This window comes from Lepidochelys kempii, chromosome 7 (genome assembly GCF_965140265.1).
Source record: "Lepidochelys kempii isolate rLepKem1 chromosome 7, rLepKem1.hap2, whole genome shotgun sequence".
NCBI lineage: Eukaryota > Metazoa > Chordata > Testudines > Cheloniidae > Lepidochelys > Lepidochelys kempii.
This window is the reverse complement of record NC_133262.1, coordinates 45,614,002-45,635,493: the sequence shown is the minus strand read 5'-3', so window position 1 is coordinate 45,635,493 and position 21,492 is coordinate 45,614,002. Positions and strand designations below refer to the sequence as shown.

At 43.3% G+C, this 21,492-nt stretch overlaps 1 protein-coding gene across 12 annotated transcripts in view; it reads right to left on the bottom strand.

Annotated features, from left to right (window-relative positions):
- DOCK3 (dedicator of cytokinesis 3) overlaps positions 1 to 21,492 on the bottom strand; it is a 585,316-nt gene that overhangs the window by 310,111 nt on the left and 253,713 nt on the right. The gene's annotated exons all lie outside the window — the stretch shown is intronic.

Here is a 21,492-nt window from a genome sequence, read left to right as displayed (position 1 = left end):
TAAATTATAAATATTGTTTGTTTTAATGCCACTAGTAGGAGGCTGTCTGCAAACACTTAAGTGGGTACATAACTTTAGTTACATGTATCATCCCATTGACTTCAATGGGACTACTTATAATTAAGCATACGCATCAGGGGGTAAAAACTGTATTTTTTGAATTTTTTCTCTTAATGGCATAAAATCTTGATACTAAAATAAATTTTCTTCATTTTTAATAATTAGAAGTTATTTAGACCTTTAGCACATAAACAAAATTACTGTAAACTCTTTTATGCACATAGACCAAAAAGTTCAAGGATAGGAGTCTAAAGTTAGGCTCTTAAGCCCATATTTGGGCACCTAAGGGTGGGATGCACACACGGTAAGATTTTTAGAAGTATTCAGCATTGGTCTAACGCTGCTCCATTTACAGTCAATGGTAAAACTCCCAGGGTGATATCCTGGCCCTACTGAAGTCAATGGAATTTTGCCATTGACTTCACTGGGAGCAGAGCTCAGCTCATACCAAACATTTTTGAAAGTCCCTTCTGTAACTCTTAAGGTACTAAGGTCCAGAATTTAATTGGCGTACCTAGTATAAACTAAAAACACAGGCAAAGGTCCCCAAAACTTGTCTATCACAATCAAAAGAATGAAAAACATTTAGGTCAATATCAACATGGGCAATAGTAAATCACAACAAAATAATTCTTCACAGTGCCTGCAACAAATACAGGCAACAAATATCAATGGGGCCATATCAACAAAGGGACTTAGGTGTCTCAGTCTCAATGTAAGCACCACTGAGATCCACAAAACCGCCACTCAGCTGCTGCCTGACTAAACTCAACCAACATGTAAATTTTCAGCTGTAAAAATTCCATAGGCTTCTAAGTTTCTGCCTCTGAACATGTGCTGCTTCACTGTAGGCATCATTCTAGACACATATCATGTCTCAGCCCCAGTGCGATCCTCAAACCAGGGTAAGAATACAGGGAAAAAATACTATTAATCCTTTAAAAAAATATTTAAAAGTAGTCTAAAACAAAATATTTCTATCATTTAACTATATGGGAAGTCTGAAGAGTCTGTGTTATTCCACTGTTAAAATAAGGCCATGAAAAAAAGATTTGACACGAGATGCTAAATTTTTTGGCCGAGCTTGTGAAGACCTTACTATCCACTTGATAGCATTTTTGTATCAGTCTGTAATGCAGTAACTTTTGAATGCCCTATCTGATAAATTCAAAAAGTTCAAAGACTGTTTCTGGTATCAGAGGCCAGAATTCTATAGGCTTTTGGGTAAACCAGAAAACAGGGGACACATGGAGTCCCTGCCATCTGATTAGCACAGCCACAGCTTCAAGCACTCAACACTTGTCTATAAGGAATAAACTAATGGCACTCATTAAAGACTTTCAACATAACAATACCTTATCTGATCTCTGCTCATTCTCCCAATAGTTTTTCACATGATGACATCCTAAATGACTTTCACCCAGACAAAACATGGTGGGATACAAACAGCTCCTGGCATGGGGTGGAGAATGAGGAAGAGAGGGATCTGGGGACACAGAACCCTGACATAATGGAGAGAATGGAGGACGCTGGTATAGGGTGGAGGTGGTAATGTGGGGCACTCAGAACCCCTGGTGGGGGAGAGATTGGGGGACCCTAGTATGGGGGAAAATGGGAATGGGGGAACACAATGCAATGGGGGACCCTGGAATGGGGGAGAGTTAACAGAACCCCCCCGATGGGCAGGGAAATGGGGGGATCCTAGTATGGGTGGGGGAAAAGGAGGAACAGGCAGCATGGGGGGAAATAGGAATGGTGGTGCCTGGAGGGAGAATGGGGATCCTGGTATGGGAGGAGGTGGGAAATGGGAGGCAAACAGAACCCCCGGCAGTGGGGAGATTGGGAGAATTACAGGGAGTCCCTGAAACAGAAGGGGATGGGAGGATGGCACACAGGGAGCTTGTGGAGAGGAATGGAGGAATGCAAGGAGCCCCTGGCATGGGCAATAAGCTCAGCCCACACGAGCTATGAAGTGTGCAATCCCAAATAAAATTAATTATAGCTCAAATTATCTAATAAATTTACTTGACTTTTCTCCCAAAGTTTATGCATTACTGAAATTTTAAGTGGTGTCATTTTGGCCAAGGGAGGATATGCTGTATTTTTTCATGAATAATAAAGAGGTTGAATTCCAACTTTAAGTGCAACACTCAACTCAACATTACCTATCTTGTGCATCAATTGACAACGGTAACTCAAAACTAGCAAAAATCATGCAGACTAACACTATCAAATATAATCAACATATCCCACAAAACAATTATTTAAGTTGACCTATCCATCATTAGTCATTTGAAACAATACATGTCTTAGAGGTACTGAGGCCTGGAAGGAAGCCAGCAGAGAAATATCTATAAATATACTGCAATTAATACAATTTCTCACTAAATTACAATAATATTATTTTAAAGCACTCAAATTTTATTTGGTACTGACCAATAGCCAAAGGAAAAAACAGTCGCTTGCCCAAGGAGCTTACAATCTAAACACACAAGCCACAGAAGAATATTTGGAAGATTTAGAGCAGGGGTCTGAAACATGCAGCCGGCAGGTTGTATGCAGCCCGCGGAGTTATTTGCTGTGGCCTGCCAAGATCCTCGCCCCCCCGGAGTTATTTCCTGCAGCCGCCAAGCTCCCCTCACCCACTGCCCCACATCCCCCTCAGCGCGCCATGTCCCCGCTCCTCTGCGTAACTCCAAGTGCTTCCTGCCGCCAAACAGCTGTTTGGCAGTGATTAGCGCTTTCCGGGCAGCACAGAACTCTCCACTCAGGAGGGTGGGGGTATAAGGGGTCTATTAGCAACCTTTGGCTTCCTGATTCTGGGCTGTTCTGGAAGCTGGAAAGGACACCAGCATAATTTAAGAATATTGTTGGGGGCCTGTCTAAATTACAGCAGCTTCCCCAGTCTGCCCTGCGGGATGCAGAGCTGCCTGAAATGTCCACAGTGCTGCATGGTGCATGCCTAATCCCTGACATGTCCCTCATAATCCCAGCCTCACTCCAGCACTCTCCAACACCGGTGCTCACAAGAGGGTTTGCAAGAGGCAGCTTTCTTACCTTTTCCCTTATTTCCCCCTCCCTAAACATGACCAGGACCTTTTAGGGTTACTTTATGCCACTCCAGCATAGTGTAAAGGGGTCGAAGCAGGATTCAGGATCTCACCCAGAATATTCAGGACAACTTTGAATGAAGACACACTTAGAATAGAGAAGATATCCTAAATGTACAGTGAAGCATGGAAGGCAGCACAAAAACCAGTGGGAAAAAGGAAACAATGGGAATGACCAATTAAGCTTCATTAGAAGAGTAAAAGTGTAAGGAGGAATGTGATGTTTTGTCCCTATACAGCAGTGCTCAATTAATATGTTACTATAATAGAGACACTGACAAAGCTCAATTTTATCAAATGGTATTGACAATTTAAGCCATAAAAATGGAGAAATAAGATGGAATATTTTTATATAAAATTTTTCGTCAGTTTTTATATTATCAAAGTGATGCTCTAGTTAGCGTTAACTATTTAATGATTCATAAATGGCACCCAAGGGTTCCTGGGTACCTCTCACCAGTTAAAATACATATACATTTGCAAAGTAAACTCTAAAACAGATGCATCTGAGGAAGTGAGCTGTAGCTCACGAAAGCTTATGCTCTAATAAATTGGTTAGTCTCTAAGGTGCCACAAGTGCTCCTTTTCTTTTTTCTAAAACAAAGACGCAGTTAAAAACACCACCTTCTGACCTTAAAGTCTACGATTCTAATCCAACCAAGTAGTTAAAATTAGTTCTATGTTCAAACAAAGGACCAAGTCCTGTCCCTTTTTCCTTCACAACTTTTCCATCCAATCAGCTAAATCGCTGCTCTATATCTCAGTCATTTGCCTTACTTGATTACTACATACTATTTGTAACAGGTCTTTTCTATATTAAATTTGTCTTTCCCTCCAAATTGTCCACATTACCACTGCCAACTCATCTTTCTCACTCACCTCTTAAAATACCTCACACACCTCCATCCCTTTCTTTCAGAAATTTTACCACCTTCCTTTTGCACTGTGAACTAAGTTCAAACTTCTTGTCCTTGTTTTTAAGGCACTACTGCAGGGGTGGCCAACCTAAGCCTGAGAAGGAGCCAGAATTTACCAATGTACATTACCGAAGAGCCGCAGTAATAATCAGCAGCCCCCCCATCAGCTCTCCCTCCACTCCCCCCCACTCCCAGTGCCTCCTGCCCACTGGCAGTCCTGCCGATCAGGGCCTCCCCCTCCCTCCCCGCACTTCCCGCTCAGCTGTTTTGTGGTGTGCAGGAGGCTCGGGGGGGTGGAGGGGGAGGAGCTAGGGCATAGCAGGCTCAGGGGAGGGGGCAGGAATAGGTGGAGTGGGGGCAGAGCCTGTGGCAGAGCCAGGGGTTGAGCAGTGAGCACCCCCCAGCACACTGGAAAGTTGGTGCCTGTAGCCCCAGCCCTGGAATCGATGCATATATAAGGAGCAGCATATTAACTTCTCCAGAGCCACAGGTTGGCCACCCCTGCGCTACTGCATGCAGCCCTGGCATAAATCAGCACCCTTGTCTTCCCCCAAACCCTCACAAAATAATCCATCCTTGATGCCAAGAACAATATCCATTTCATCTTCTCAGAAAAGTCTCTGTGCTTTCTTTCATCCTCTGCACACCTGGAATGTCTTTTGAAAAATTTTGTGTTTTATTTCTCAATTTTCTACAATAGGATTTTGTTTTTGTTTTTTAGTAAATTGGGTACTCCAAATTACTGCCTCCATAGATATGCTTTTGGAATTATGTGCTCATCTGCAAGCAACACTGGAACCAGTAAAAGCTTTAGCTAGCTAGGAAATCTGGACAATGACACATAAGCTGCATATTGAGAAGATTTTGAGCCTAATTCTTAGGTCCTTTGTTACTGAAATCAGTGCAGGAATGGAAGGGGCAAAAGGGCCTTTAAACCACCTCTGTGCTTCCTGTATTCTGGGCTTTCCCAGGGACATGTCCACACCTGAGATTAAGTTAGACTGCTCTAATTAATGCTTGACCAGGCCATGGTCTCCTAAGGGCTCCCAGTCATCTGAGCACAGACAGCTGGAATGCAGTAGCCCTCGGGATACACCCCATCCCTATCTCTGCCAGCCATTTGCTGAGAGCCAGAACACATTCGTTCTGACAGCTTTACGTCAGCCAGGAAGCCCCATGTGCTGGGGGTATTTCCACATGTCATTTCCTTTCCTTTTATTATCTCTCCAATGGTGCAGGCCAAAAAAAGCTATTTGGGTCCAGGTCATAAGAGAGATTTGGGCCCAAGTGTATAAAAGAGAAGCGAAAGCCTCAACCCTTTATATTTCTTATTTTATTCCATCTGTCAGTGGGCCTAGGGTTTTATCCTTTGGTATGTCACCTTGATAATATGTGCTAATTACAGTGAGACCCCTTATAAATTAATGTATTTTGCGTATAGATGCCCAGCAACCAGAAAGTTGTCCTAGAATCCTACAAGGTGTGAAGGGAGGCACCAGTCTTCTCGACAAAGAGCTTTGTGCCCCCAAATGGGAGGTCTTCTGCAATAGACTGCACCTCCTTTGGGAAGCCCAACAGGTGGAGCCAAAACACCTGTCACACAACCACAGCTGTAGAAATGGAGCTAGCCACTGTGTCAGCTGCATTGACGGTACACTGCACCCATATCTTTGCCACTAACTGGCCCATTGGACAATGGGCTTAAATTGGTCAAATTGTGACTCTGGCACCCATTCAATGAAGTCATTCAGTTTTGAATAGTTTATGTAGTCATACTTTGCTGTGAGGGCCTGGTAGCTGGTAATACGGAATGAAAGAGTGGCTGAGGAGTACGCTTTCCTTCTGAAAAGGTCCGGGCACTTCCAATCCCTGTCACTAGGAGTAGCCCTCGACTGGTGTTTGCAGCCGCAGGAGTTGATGGCATCCACCACAATGGAGTTGGATGGTCAATGGAAAAAAAGGAATTCAAATTCCTTGGCAGGCACATAGTATTTTTCATCTGCCTGCTTGCAGGTAGGCGCTACTTACAGTTATGTCAGGGTTCACTGTGGGGACTTCCCACCCATTTATTAGATTATTTATGAAAGGAGTCTGCAGCTTGTTTCTTCAACCCACCGCCCTTAGATGTAGAGGGCTGAGGGGAAGATTCACGTCTGCCAGGTGACTCAGGCCTGAGAGCAGCCACCATGAAGATGATCTTCTGTCAAGCTCTCAGTCTGAGGCAGCGAATGCACTAAGTGCTTGTCTGCAATCAGGATGGTCTCATTGCAAGTGAGATATTCCTTAAAGCCCAGTCATACCACACTGGATGGAAGGGTCCCTGGCAGGGAAAAAAGAGCGGGAAAAGAAATTAAAGTCTTTTTTTTTTTAATTTTCATTTTCAAGGATAAAATTAGAAAACAAAACTATAACTATAAACTAGGAGATTAACTATGGATATGTAAATTAAAGTGATAGTTTTAATGGACTGTGAATTGCTATGTCTCTTGTTAGGAGTGGTTGAGAAGGAATTGAGGGGGTTAGCCTTCTTGCGCTGACTAGCCTCATGGCACAGCATGAGGGGGGTCAGCGCATGTGCAGGCCTAACAAACACTGCTACCTAAGTCCTCCGATCAGCAGCGCAGGGACACAAACACACCTACAGTGGAGCACCCATAGGGACGCTATTCGAAGAAGAAATACCTATTATATCTGGAAGAATAAAATGGTGGTTTTGTTGAATGGAGTAACACAAGGACTTGAAAATATACAGGTATAAATTTCCTTTTGGTTATAAAAGCACTATATAGAGAGAATTATGAACTTCCAAAAACACAAACCAGTGAGAAATGTCTTACCCAAAATAGAGATAACAACTGCAGTTTATTACTTTAAGTAATGAAAAATGAATTTTATACAGTTTCCACTAAAGAGATACCCTAACAAAGCAAAAACAAACATTAAGAAGGGAGCAAATTTTACATCTCATTCTCAGATCGGGTAAGAAATGACATGAATTCCAGGGCAGATGAATGCCCTAGAGAAGATTTAGTTTTTCATATAGCACACAGAATCTGTTTAGTCATTGCATTCTCTCCCTGGTGACAGTACACAGAAAGAATGACAGAAATGATTCTGCCAGTATATAAAAAAAGTGTACTAAATATACATATTGAGCTACTATAGCCATTCAGCCAGTACAAAGTGATATAAAAACTATTCCTCCCTTTTTTCCTGTATAAGATACATGCTTTGAATACAAAAAGCCAAACGAAAAACAGAAAAAAAACCAGAAAAGGTAAAGTAATGGTGTTAATGCTTTTAAAATAACATCACATTTATAAATAATTGGGCCACAAGACAGACAGCCCTCTACAAATTGGCAGAGAGAGGGGAAAGGGCTCAAGGCGTCTCCCACCAGCCTTGAATCACTGTTCAGGGGCCAGCATAATCCCATTACTTCCACTCATGTGAGAACAAGGGTTGCATGAGTACAACACTACTGGCAGCACTAGACTACCCCAAGGAGGCAGGAGGTATGGGCTTGGGCAGGGCTATGACCCTGTTCCCCAAACTAGAGTACCTGAGTGGGCACACAGCACAGGAACACATTGCTTCCAGCAAAATAGTGTTCCCCAAAGTGTGGGGCGCACCCTCTTCCCCAGAGGTGTGTGAATCACTAGACAGAATACATGGACAGACTTCTCAATTGCTCTCCAGTTTCAGATTTCTTGCAAGTCTCTAGCTATTACAATTGTGCAGAAAACCTTGACAACGTGACCCACTTGTAACCAATGAAGTAATGTCTGCCTGAGTTTTGAGAGAGCCTGAAATAAAGGTTATTCACTCATAACAGGAGGTTTTTAGAGATGTGTGGGCCCTATGACCCTGTTTGTACTCCACACATGTATACACGGGCTCTATGAACCTGAGACTGGTGCTCTGTAAGCAAGCAGTGTCTGTTGCTCCATGCCTAGACAGTTGCTCTCCTTGTGCTCTGATCTGAGGACATAAAGATGGTGTTGACTGACATCTCCAGTTCCTCTCCTTACTGCAAATCAAACAATATCCACAGCAGAGAGGAAGAAGGGTGGGTAGTGGAATACAGATAGGGTTCACACATCTCTATGAACCTCCAGTTACAGGTGAATAACCTCCATTTCTTTGAGTGCTGGTTCCTATATGTGTTCCACACATTGGTGATTAGTAAGCAGTATTCAGAGAGTAGGAAGGTGCGAGGATACAGCTGGTATAGAAGACTAACACTGCTGTTCCAAATGTTGCATCTGCAGAAGAGACCTGGACTAAGTGTAATGCTTTCTGAAAGTGTGGATGAAAATCCAGCTAACCACCTTACAAACGTCCAGAATAAGTACAGCTCCAAATGATGCTGCTGAAGTTGCCTATGTTCTAGTGGAATGGGCTCTTACCCATGGGGTGAGATAATCCAACTGATAGCAAAGAAGGATACATTCAGAAATCTACTTAGTGTCTGAGCAAGTAATGCTTATTCCCATGTTCATTCTGCTATAGCAACAAAAAGCCTAGATGTTTTTTAATTGGTTTTGTTCTCTGTAGGTAAAAAGCCAAAGTTCGTCTGACATCAAGAGAGTGAAGTCTCCTCTCTTCCCCAGAAGCATGAGGGTTGGTAAAGAAAATCAGTTGATTCATGTGAAACTCAGATCACCTTAGGAATGAATTTTGGTTGGAGATGAAAAGAAACCTTCTCCTTAAGAAATATGGTGGGTCTGCCATCAGCTCTCCTAATACGCTAACCCTTCTCGTTGATGTGATGGCAACTAGGAAGGTGACTACTTTCATAGAGAGATGGGATTTGGAACAAGTGACAACAGCTCAAAGGGAGCTCTGGTAAGTGTGGAAAGTACAAGACTGAAGTCCCATTGTGGTGCTGGCTTCATAAGGGATGGGAAGGCTCTAATGAGGCCTCTCAGAAATCTGACTAATCTGGGTGAGGGGAAAAAAAGTATATCCTTCAAATGGAGGATTAAAGGCGCTGATTGCTGCTAGGTGGACCCACAGAGTGCTAACAGAAAGGCCTGACATCTTAAGAGGAAGGATGTAGTCAAGAACAACAGGAATGACCATAGCCCCTGAACAGAAATGGTTCTGTTGCCCACAGGTGGAGAAGCATCTCTATTTAGCCAGACAGCATTTTGTGGTGGAGCATTTTCTACTTTGATTGAGAATAGCCAGGATGTTCTCTGAACAGGAAAGTTTCTAGGTCTGATGCCCATCCAAACAATACACTGTGGGGTGCACAGTGTCTCGATGGGGATGTCTGCTTGTGCTGTTCTCCTGGGTCAACAGATCTGGGAAGGATCTCATGCTGATGGGAAGATGGGCTGGTATTTGTAGAAGATCTGACAACCAGAACTGTCTGGGCAAGTTGGATTCGATGACAATAATCATGAGAAAACTCGAGTCAATCTTTCTCAGTACCTGTAGTAGTAGTAGAATGGGAAGAAACGTGTACTTCACGTAGTCTGTCCAGGACAGGAGAAGCGCATCGCCCTTAGAACCCCTGGCCGGAGCTGTTCTGGAGCAATAAAGGCTGAATTTATTCTTTGTCTGGGAAGTGAGCAGGTCCCAGGATAGTATTCCACACTGGGTGAATCTCTCATTCAAGATGGCATTGTATAACTCCTATTTATGTTCTGTGGAGAAATGTCTGCTGAGATTGCCTGCCAGAGAATTCTGTGTCCCTGGAAGATATGTTGACATGAGTGCTATGTGGTTCCTGATGCACCTGTTCTATAAGCTGACTGCCTCAACTCACAGAGAAAGCAATCTTGCTCCACTCTGTTTATGTAGAAGACAGTTGTCCAGTGGGAGGAATGCATTACAGGCGAGGCAGACTGCTCCGAAGAGGTCTAGAAGGTTGATATGCATGCTAGCTTCTTGAGGGGTCCAGGTGCCTTGCTTAGCATGAGTTCCCAGGGGGCTTCCCATCCTATGAAGGATGCATCTGTGATAATGGTCACACTGGTTGGGGTGGAATGAAAGATACTCCCACACACACTTGCTCTGGTTTTGTCCAGCAAACCAAAGAGGCTGCAATTTGGTGGGAACTGATACCCTAGTTTTCATGTAGTCACTGTCTCAAGAGTAAACAGAGCTGAGCTGGACCTGCAGACAATGGAGGCAGAGTCTAGCAAACAGCATTACATAAGTACATGAGGGCACTGTGCTCAGTACACACAGACAAACAATGACTGTAGTTTGAGGATCAAGACTGACTTTTCTTATTAAAGAGTTCATGGCATGGAATCTCTCCATAGGGAGATAGACCCCTTGCTAAGATTTAATCTAGGGTTGACCCGATAAAATCTATAGTCCTCCTGGGAGTCAAAGTAGGATGTTACACAGACTCCCAAGGATGCCAGGAAACTTAGTAAAAAGATGGTTGCTGACTGGACGTCCTAACTAGATCTGCCCATAAGCAGCCAATCATCCAGGTATGGGAAGACAGTGTAACCATTTCATCTCATCTGGGTCAACACCACAGATAAGGCCTTTGTGAAGACCCTGGGGGCTGTGGTTAGTCAGAATGGAAAAACTTTCAAGGAGGGGATTATCAAGACCAGTGTAATCATTCTTAATTCTGACATGTGACTACAAACATTTTACTCCAGCCTCCATTTTTCTTGGCAACTAGAAAGTATGGTAAATAGAATGCTTTCCCCTAACGCTGAGGAGGTACTTGTTCTATGGCTCCTCACTGGAGGAGAGAACCCACTTCCTGATAGAGAATCACTTCATAAGAGAGGTCCCTGTAGAGGGGTCAGGATGGGGCTCTGTGAGTGGAAGGAGAGTGGAAATCGATAGCCAAAGTGGATGATCTCTAGTAACCACTTGTCTGTTGTTATTGCCCTCCAGTTATACATGAAGAGGGTGAGAGGGCCACCAAATGTTTGGAGAGCAGTATATAATGTCATTGATAGTGGTAAGCAGTTCTTGAGCGTCCTGTCAAAAAAAAACCTGGTGGGTGAGATTGCGCAGCAGTAGTTGAGGTTGAAAAAGCTGTATATCTGGATTTATGCATACTCTACCTTTTTACAGGGTGGCCTGTGAGAACATTGGTGATAAAATGCCTGAGGACAGGGTCTGTGTCTGCACATTTGTTTGTGGTGCTTCCTCTTTGACCATGGTGTATAAAAGACCAGGGAGTAGAGGGTTGTCCTAGAGTCCTTGAGGGAATGAAGTGACTCATCTGTCTTCTCACTGAAAAGACTGGTCTCATCAAAGAGTAAGCCCTTTATGGTATTTTGGACCTCCCTAGAGAACCCTGAAGAGTGAAGCAACTGTTTGAATCTCTCGACAATGACTGTGGCAATGGCATTAGATATAATATTGGCTGCATCTACTACTGCTTCCTGTACAAATGTTTTAGCCACCAGACTGCCTTCATCAATGAGTGCTTGGAATTGGGTCCTGTCCTACAGGGGAAGTTTTTCTTTGAATTCCACAAATTTAGTATAATTTGTGAAATCATATTCCACTAACAGGGCCTGGTAGTTCGTGATCCTAAATTGGAAGCTGGCAGATGAGAAAATGTTCCAACCCAGAAGGTCAAGTCATTTATCACCCTTGAATTGACCTGGGGTGCTGTAATCTGGATCACTGTTCCCTCAAGGAAATAGGTGCTGGGTGCGTGCAACACTAAAAAGCCCTGTATTCACACTGTACACGCTATTATAATAATCTTTGTAGAAAATACGCCTTGTGAGGTATCACATGAAAACTAATAACTCATTGATCATTAATATTCTTGTGTGATGTTTGTACATGGTGGTTATTAAGAGTTATGGATATATGCTAGAATTATGACTAAAGTGTGTTTAAACCAGGCATGTCAGGGGTAGTTGGTAAACAGGCTTGCCTTAGACAAAAGAATGTGTATTTGATTCTCTGATAAGCCTGAAGTTCAAGCAGAGACAACGAGGGTCCATTTTTACATATTAGGTAAACAAAGCTATTAAGCTAGCACAGAGGTGGGCAAACTATGGCTCGCAGGACCATCCTGCCTGGACCCTGGCAAACTATGGCTCGCAGGACCATCCTGCCTGGCCCCTGAGCTCTTGGCCTGGGAGGCTAGCCTCCGGCCCCTCCCCTGCTGTTCCCCCTCCCCGCAGCCTCAGCTTACTGCGCCGCCAGCGCAATGCTCTGGGCTGCGAGCTCCTGGGGCAGCGCAGCTGCACAGCCTGGCCTGAACTGGTGCTCTGTGCTGCACGGCGTGGCTGCCTGACCTGATGCAGCCGCGCCACCAGCCACCAGTGCTCCAGGCAGCACGGGAAGGGGGGGGTTGGATAGAGGGCAGGGGAGTTTGGGGGATGGTCAGGGGCCGGGGGTGTGGATAGGAGTCGGGGCAGTCAGAGTGCGGGGAACAGGGGGGGTTGAATGGGAGCAGGGGTACCGGGGGGCAGTCAGGAAGGAGCGGGGGTTGGATGGGGCGGCGGGGGGCAGTCAGGGGCGGGGTGTCCGGGGGCAGCCAGGGAGAAGGGGTGGTTGGATGGGGCAGGGGGTCCGGAGGAGGTCAGGGGACAGACAGCTGGGGGTGGGGTGGATGGGGCAGGGGCCGCCGGGGAGTCATCAGGTGGGGTCAGATAGGGGTCAGGGGCTGGGCCATGCCTAGCTGTTTGGGGAGGCACAGCCTCTCCTAACTGGCCCTCCATACAATTTCAGAAACCCAATGTGGCCCTTGGGCCAAAAAGTTTGCCCGCCCCTGAGCTAGCAAGTGGGGGAAGAAAGTGCATGGTACATCCTTCACCACAAGACTCCATCTCACCCTCCTCTCCACTTGAATCAACTTTATTTTGAAGGGTATCCCCTGGAAAAATCCATTCCAAAGGTTTATTGGTCTATAAAGACGAGGGCTGAACCTCAAGTGATAAGCAATTGACAATATTACTGTATTATAAAAGTATATAAATTAAGGTATTTTCTGAAAGCTAATGACACACTGGTGATTAACATAACTGTGAAATGTATGTATTAACATTATATGAGGAAATATGGCTACTTAATAATATTACATTTTGAAGTCTGTGGTCAAACAGGGAGGAAGAAGTTCCCGCCCAGACAGGAGAGAAGGCAGCTATTTACCAGTCTCATATGTAAATTACGCATGGTGAAATCAAAACAATGGAAGCCCCATTTTCACATAGGGTGATGGGAAGCCCACAGAAAGGTAAGAACAACAAGAGGTCATCCAGCCTCTTGAAACAAAGTCATTCACTTTTGAAGGATATAACCAAACACAGAAGCCATCTTTGGCATCCATCATTAAACAGACACAAGGGAAGAGAGCTCTTGCAAACTGAGAAAGATGGGTCCTTCAACCAATGAGGATTGAGGTCTCTAGAAATTGAATGTAGGTGATAAACATGCATAGGTGAAGATCTTTCACCTAGGAAGGCAAGGGAAAACAGCCTCTTGTACTTCTGTGGAAGGTCCTGACTGAGTGAAAGTCAGCCTGGCTCAAAGAGACTGTCTTGAACAAAGCCTGTACTTTGCTAGACTTAGTTACAGACTTTTAGATACTTTTTCACTTTTATTTGCTTGTAACACTTTCTAACTTTATCTCTCATACTTGAAATCACTTAAAATCCTATCTTCTTTTGTTAATAAACTTGTTTTACTATTAATATAAACCAACTGAGGCATTTGTTTAAATGGAAGGGTATATTTACCCTATTTACATCAATAAGCAACGATGTGCTTTTGCGTCTTTAGAGGAACAACCAAACATTATTTCTCTGAATTGACCAGGAGAAGGCTGGGTGTTACTGTACACATGATTTTGGGAAAATGTGGCACTGGGATTGTGTTGAGTTACCCTGCTGGTTGTAATCATGGCTGGCCCAGTTGGGGAAGATGGTCAGTGTGATTCCTGCAGAGATCTGGGACACCCAGGATACAGATCCCAGAGGCCAAAAATAAGGTGAATATGATGGGTGAACTGGCTGGGGAGGGTATCCTCCAAGGCACTGTCTGATAGGAGAATGATTCCAAAACCTCCTTGATGATCTGTCTAGACTGGTCTCTCTAGGAGGGAGGGTGAAGGTTCATACGAAATGTCATATTCTTCCAATGAGAAAGTTGAGTCATATTCTCTGGGGATGCCAGCAGTAGAATACTCCCATTTGTATTGAGGGAGAACCTGTTTCTCCCTAAAGTGGTCACCTCTGGTGCAAGAATATCTCTAATAAGGACTGGACCTGAGAAGAGAAGAGATTGTGGGTATGGGAATGCAAAAACATCCTCCATGGAAGTAAAAGTCTCAGTTCAACCCAGAGTACGTGGAGTACCCGAGGTTGGTACCAACGGATCTGCGATGTCAAGAGAATAGACCTGTCTTGGCTGAGGTAGTACCATGGAAGGGAAATCCAACATGGAACTCCCAAACAGAGTTGTCGGATTCCAGTTTTTTGGTCAGTGAGATGGAGCCGGTACCAACAGATCCTTCCCCCTTTCACACATTCCCTTCTTGAATGGAAGATTTAAGCAGGCTTAAGTCCTTAAAACTCATGCATGAGGACTCGCCCAACTTGGAAAGGCATCTTTTCTTTCAGAGGCAGATCTGGAAGGGGATCTGTCCTTGTGTCTATGGTCATGCCCCTTTCTCTCATGAGAGGGTTTTTAGTCTTAAAACAGACCCCACCTCAGCCCCAGAGCTTGTGGTTGGAGGGAGACTATTCACAGACTGAGGCTACACATGGGGATCTCCCTGGCCTGGGTCCAACTGTGGTGTAATGGCCTTCCTTCTCTATGAGATGTTCCTTCAAGCATAGCTCCCTTTCTTTCTGGGTTGAGGGAGAGAAGGAGCAGTAAATGCTGCACTTGGAGGCAACACGAGGCTTTCCAAGACAATAGAGGCAGTGCTGATGTTCATCACTGACAGAGAAGTAATGGGGGCAGATAATACAGTTATTAAGCCCCAGAACCCTGAGCATAGTCTCTCTCTGTGGGGAAAAATTTCCCAGAGCAGAAAGAACTAAACTAACCATGAACTTCTAAAGCTAGAAAACTATAAAAGCTATATAATGATGTACAATATCCACACTACAGATGCAGAAAAGAACAAGGATAGCTGAGGATGCTGAGGATTCTAACTCAAGCCATGCAGTCGTAAGAAGGAACTGGAGAAGCATCAATCCACACCACCACTTATGCCTTTGGATTAGAGCACAAGGAGAGCATCTGCGAAGACGCGGACCAACAGACACTGCTTGCTGCTATCTCCATCTCTGCATGGAGAGCATGCATATCCATGTGTGCAATATACATAGGGACCAGCACTAGAAGAAACAATAGTTCTGACAACTCTGAGGTGTGAAATGTTCCATTCTTTGTAATGGGTGATTCTTCAGATGTGAATATTATTAACTATGTTAATGCCCATCAAAGCATGTAAGAAAGGAGAGGAATATTTACACCAGTGTTTTCCAGAGCCAAAAAGTGTGTGGACAAATGAAAAGGGGAAGGGGGACACAGAAGATGTATAAATTAAAAATGTAGGCCTTTCACAACACGTGATGAGACTGTAATGGGGTATATAATTGTTTTCATTTTCCTGAAGGAGGGATCAGCTTTCAAAAGTTTAGGAATCCAGGCTTAAAAGCTGAGCAGAAATTGCCCAGTCTCTCTTCATCCAGCTCCTCCCGCGGTAGACTGTGGTTCAGAGACAAAATGTGTTCTCTAGAAATAGCTTTATCCTAATAAGACATAAAATAACTGGTTCCTTTGTTTGCCCATGGAAGTGACCTCAAAAGACCCAATCGGCCAGATTTCTTACTCTCTATGCACACCTTACTGTGTAGCAGAGGCAACACGTTGGGGGGTGAGGGGGCAAGCAGGGTCACATTCCCCCCAGATTTGCTGCTTGGCCTGTGAGCATGCTCACACACACTGAGCATGCTCAGTAACACTGCTGAAGCTGGCTGCCCTCACTCTGCCCCCCCCCCAATTGGCAGGCACGGGTCGTCTCTGCTATGTAGTTCTGCAGTGCCAAATGTGGCTGAACTACAATCATCCTGATGGTCTCCTAAAGACATGTTATATCGTGCCACTTTGTCAAGAAAGATTACTCTACTGAATACCCTTGGAAGCTGGGGTAGAGGGTTCCCTATACTGAAGAAGAAAATAACTGTGAAAGAGATGTTTGCATAACGCTACACCAATGGCCCCATCCATCTGAGTAGTATGTGAAGATTTTAATTCCTTATCTAAGGTTTGCCCATCCTCTGGAAATGGCACTGTTAAGCTTCTGAAACACTGTAATCTTGTGAAATTAAGTTGTTTGTAATATTGTGCAACCAGAGAACAATTACTGTAGATTTCTGGAATTGAATGCAGTGTTCAGTTGTAGGCCACATTTTCAAGATAAAAACAAATATTATTAACAGCATATCCTGCACAGCTGACAAGAGTTCTGACATGATGAATTTTCCCATTCTGTCCCAAGTACATGCAGTCCCAGGCAATGTCCAAAGACTGATCAAGTTCTGAAGAAGACTGTAAACACCCTGTGTAGCCTGTGGCAAGGTCTCTGGATTCTGCAGCACTGGGGTGGAAATTATGCAACAGCTTCAGATAAATTAAAATACTTGAGGTTTTAAGTAACTCTACTAATAAACAGTGGTCAGCAAAATAGCATCTGTTTTATTTATTTTATATGAAATTAAATTTACTTTATATTGTTCCAGTATTTTCAGTTTTCAGCATGCCATACTTTTTTGTATTTGTAACAGTCAATTGTATCAGCACTTGTCATTGGCATAACTAGAGCTGTATACTGTTGGGTAGAGGACAGAATTGAAGCTTCTGGTGACACATAGGGAGGAGTGGGAGACAGTTTGGGACTGTGGGATAAGCAAGTTAGCTGCATATTTCTGTGAAAATGATCAGCAGTGAAATAATAGTTAAGAACCATGACATTAAAATTGTCTTATTCAGGTTTCAAAATTAACCTATTGAGATGAATGGGACACTTCAAAACTCTCATGATATTGTTTCAAGTTATTGGTAAACTCACTACATTGGTTAAATTAAAACAACATTTTCAATGTTGTCTTCAGAATTATAAGCAAATATATAATTTAAATTAAAGATGAGATTCTGGAGCACAATTCTGCTGCAAGGAGTAATTTCTACTGAAAATTCTGCAGTATAGATTTGGCAAACACACAGAGCTCCACATGAAGTACTGTAAGAAAAGAAGGGCCTCTTAGTGATCAGCTACTCCAATCCCCTGTCTCTTTTGGCTGCAGCTGCCAATGCTGTTCTTTAGCAGATTACTTCTCAGCCATTGTCAGTAGGAGAGGTAGATGTTGATGGCTAGGGAGCTGAGAAGATTATGCCCATGTAAGGAAGATAGAAGTTTAATCTCCACCTAAGGGGAGAAGAAAGAAGGGTAGTTGTGGATGAGGCTCTGTCGGAATAAAAGAATTTATGGTGACAGCCCAGAAGCTATGGAGTACAGCAAAGACTGGGGAGCCATGAAAGTGGAGTAAAGAAGGAGAGCTGTACTGGAGGAGAGAAATCTGGAAGAGTTGAGGTTGTTCTGAAAAGAGGGACTGAGGACAGTAATGTGAGGGTTGAAATAATTAATTTTTTTTTTAAATAAACCAGGAATCTGGGGATTGCTAGGGTCCATTCAACAGAGGGGTTTACACACATTTTGGTGAATTTCAGTGAATTTTCTCTGCCTTTTTCTCTCAACTTTCTAAGAAGAAACCCCTAAAATTCACTACCATGCTAGCAGTATCTGGATTCCCCACACCCCACCCTATTTAAAGAGAAAATTGCTTGAATGATGAATTGCTTGAAACATGATCCTAAACACCACCTTTTCTGACAAACTGTCAAAGTTCATTAGTTATTAAAGTGGGGACACTTCAGTCAAAAGAGTAATCTCATAATAAAAATAAAATGTTTTTTCTTGATAAATCAAACATGCTAATCAGCCCTCTTCAAATCAGTCAGATATTATTTGTAACCATTCATTATGTTTTTAGTTGTCTCTCATGTAACTTATTATAGCTTTCACTTCAGGCCGCTCTATCACGTCATGGGCTGCCAGGCAACAGAAGTCTTGTCAGTTTGTCTGCAGTGATCTACACTGCACTTGCATGAACAAATTCTGTAAATCTCTCTTGTACCTAGGATATTTTAGTAAACATATACACAAAATTTTTATAATAGTAATAATAATAAAAGCTGGCTAAGGGCTAATTGTACCTGGTCAGACTTGATATCATGTGTTGCAGGATCTCATATCACATGCAGCACAAGTCTATCATCCACTAAATCTTGTTGCCATGTTTTATGTTCTAGATACAGACCATTTCCTAGGCTTCTATGGCAACATCTGTTACTACTGACAACGCACAGCATTAGCACTGCTAAGACTATCTTAAGTGCAGTGATACTCAGAAAAGTTACATTGTGAAGTTCCATCTTAATTCTCTCTCAGTGATTCTATATAAAATTTGTGGAGTTTACAAATCAAAAGACGATTTTTCTAACAGACAGTTCTTTAAAAACTCAAACTTGGTTTCCAAAATCACAATGAGCATTTTTTGCCTCCTACTCAAGCACTCATAATAAAGATTCAAAAATTAGAATGTGGCTGCCAATTGTGTTTATGCATGAAACATCTCACTTTTCCATACCTAGTTTTGCAATGCTAGAAAGAGTCTATACTTGTTTTTTGTCACTAAGATAAACAGATATTGTATGCCATGAAGATACATAGGAAGCAAGTTTATTGTGGAAGTTGACATGTTAATGTCACTTTTTATCATCATAACTATATTTAAAGGTACTGTAAAGAAAACATCTTTGCATTTCTATACTGCAATCTGAAAAATTCTACTGACACTTGTCTAGGGTATAATTTTTTTTAAAAGGTGACAAATATAATTTTTTTCTTATCATAATTATTATAAGAATGGATTATTAGATTTTGTCCTTATGCTAATAAATTTTCTGATGTCTAAATATGGATTTAGGTGTCTAACTTTCCACATTAAAGTCTGAAAAATGATAATGTTTGCGCAAGATAGTAACAGAACTGGGAACAGAATACAGACCTCATGCCTCTATGTTCTCAGTTTTAACCACTAAACAAATCCTCTCTCAATAAAACTCAGTTGGAATATAGAGTGTTGTGCCTTATTTATGGTTTAAAACTTATTGCAAGTCTCTAATGTTATAAATGCAACTGAAACCCTTAAGCACAACAAAAGATATTTTAAAAACTTTATACATAATACTGTGTCTGACTGTTCAACCAACTTCCAAGTAGTAATGTTACCATGAAGCTTCCTGCCATCAACAGAGAATTAATCTCAGATTATGCACTGTAGGACTAAACAATTAAAAGAATAGTAAGTTTTCCCCAAAAGTTTATGATCTAAAAAGAAACAAGCTACATGCAAAGGAGGGAAGAAGGATAAAAGAGATAATCAAAATCTATTGTATAAATTGTTTAAATAAGTAACAATTATCTGCAACTGCCTCTCTAGCTGGCCATTAGGAGTTAGCTAATTTCTCTGAGGCATCACAACAGAAGTGGGCCTTGAGGAGAAATTTGATGTAGTAAAAGTTAAAGGGTCTACAAATCAATTCAGGGAGGTTGTTCCAGGGTTAAGGGAAGGAGCATAAGAAAGTATAAATCTGATTGGGAGAGAAGCAGATAAATAGGTGATTAAAGGTGGTGTTCTTAGTGAAGCAGAGGGGATGGAGGGAAAGAGAAGAGCAGATAAGTAGGTAAGGGCAGAGGTGTGACGGACCTTGAGGTATGTGTTACAAAGATGCACCAAGTGCCAGTGCCTCAGTTTCCCCAGAATATTTCACCTCAATTCCTGAAAAGCAGGATGCAAAGAGTCCCCAGATTCTAAATATAATTTTCAAACAGGCATATGACCAGATGAACACCAAAGAGGAGTCACTGAAAATCTTTCACTTCCAAACTCTAAGAGTAAGACAGACAGGTAAGCAGAAATCTAGTCAAATAATTTTGAGAGTAGCCAAACCATAGGTAAATCATTTTCTTTTTTTAAAAACCTCACATTGTCTTGATTCTTACTCCTGGAGATAAATAAGCCCAGGCAGGTCTCCACAAAAATGCACTTTCCAAATCCAGAGTGCTAAAAAAGCCATTTTGTATACTCAGAAGAATTCATTAGACTTCACAAAAAGGAAGGTGAACAAGTTCTTTGGTGACCTGTCTACCATTTTGAGGGGCAAAATTTCAGAAGATAGATCAAGGGAAAAAAGGTAGTAACAATGATGTAAAATATATAGATATGGATTTAAAATGGATTGTCAAGTAAGGGCTGAAGGTTCCATAGAAATTACAGAGGCTAATATCTAAAGTATCAAAAAAACCTTATACCCTTTCCCCCCACTCCTTTATATGCTATCTAAATTGATGTTATGTTCTCTGTCTTACTATGCTTATTTACGGTCTTGGGTTAGCATTTTGACACCACAGCTTGTGATACTAACCAATATTGTCTCAATGTATTCCCCCATCAGTCTGTCTATCTATACCAATCTGTTCTCTCTTGTCTCATACTTAAATTTTGAGATTTTTGGGACAGAGACAGTCTTTTTGTTCTGTATTTGTACAGTGCCTACCACAATGGAGCCCTGGTCCACGACTGGGGCTCCTAAGTTCTACAACAGGGGTCTCAAACTCCCAGCCCATGGGCCATCTGCGACCCGAGAACCTCCCCAATGTGGCCCGCGGGGCTCCAGCAATTTTGGATCCAGGTCTCTCCCTTGGCCCAGCCTGCCGCCCCCGGGCACTCCCCCCATGCAATTTACAATGGCCCAGGGCCTCACTCACCATCCGCAGTGAAGCAGAACTGAGCGGCTTCTGCCTGCTCGCTCCACGTGGCTGCCGGCCCCTCACTGTGGCCCCAGGGCAGGGCAGGGCAGGACAGGGCTGTGCCTCCACACGCTGCCCCCACCCCAAGCGCCCCTGCAGCCAATGGGAAGCTGTGGGGCAGCAGCACGTGGAGGCCCCCGGGCCTGCCCCACCCTGGAGACCCAGGTAAGCACCGCCCCCCCCTCCCAGAGCCTGCACCCCCACCCTTTCCCCACACATACCCAGCCCCCAAACTCCCACCCAGAGCCTGTACCCCTCCCCACTTCCACCCCTCCTCCCCCCTCCCAGAGCCTGCACCCTCTCCCCCTTCCCACACACACACACCCAGCCCCAAACTCCCTTGCAGAGCCTGCACCCACTCCCCCTTGCTTTTGGGGGGCGGGTTCTGGCAGCATGAGTGACATTATTGGTCCGCTGGGAGGATTTGAGGACTGGCACTGGCCCTAAGGTAAACTGAGTTTGACACCCCTGTTATATGATATACAAATAAATAAATAAATAAATAAAT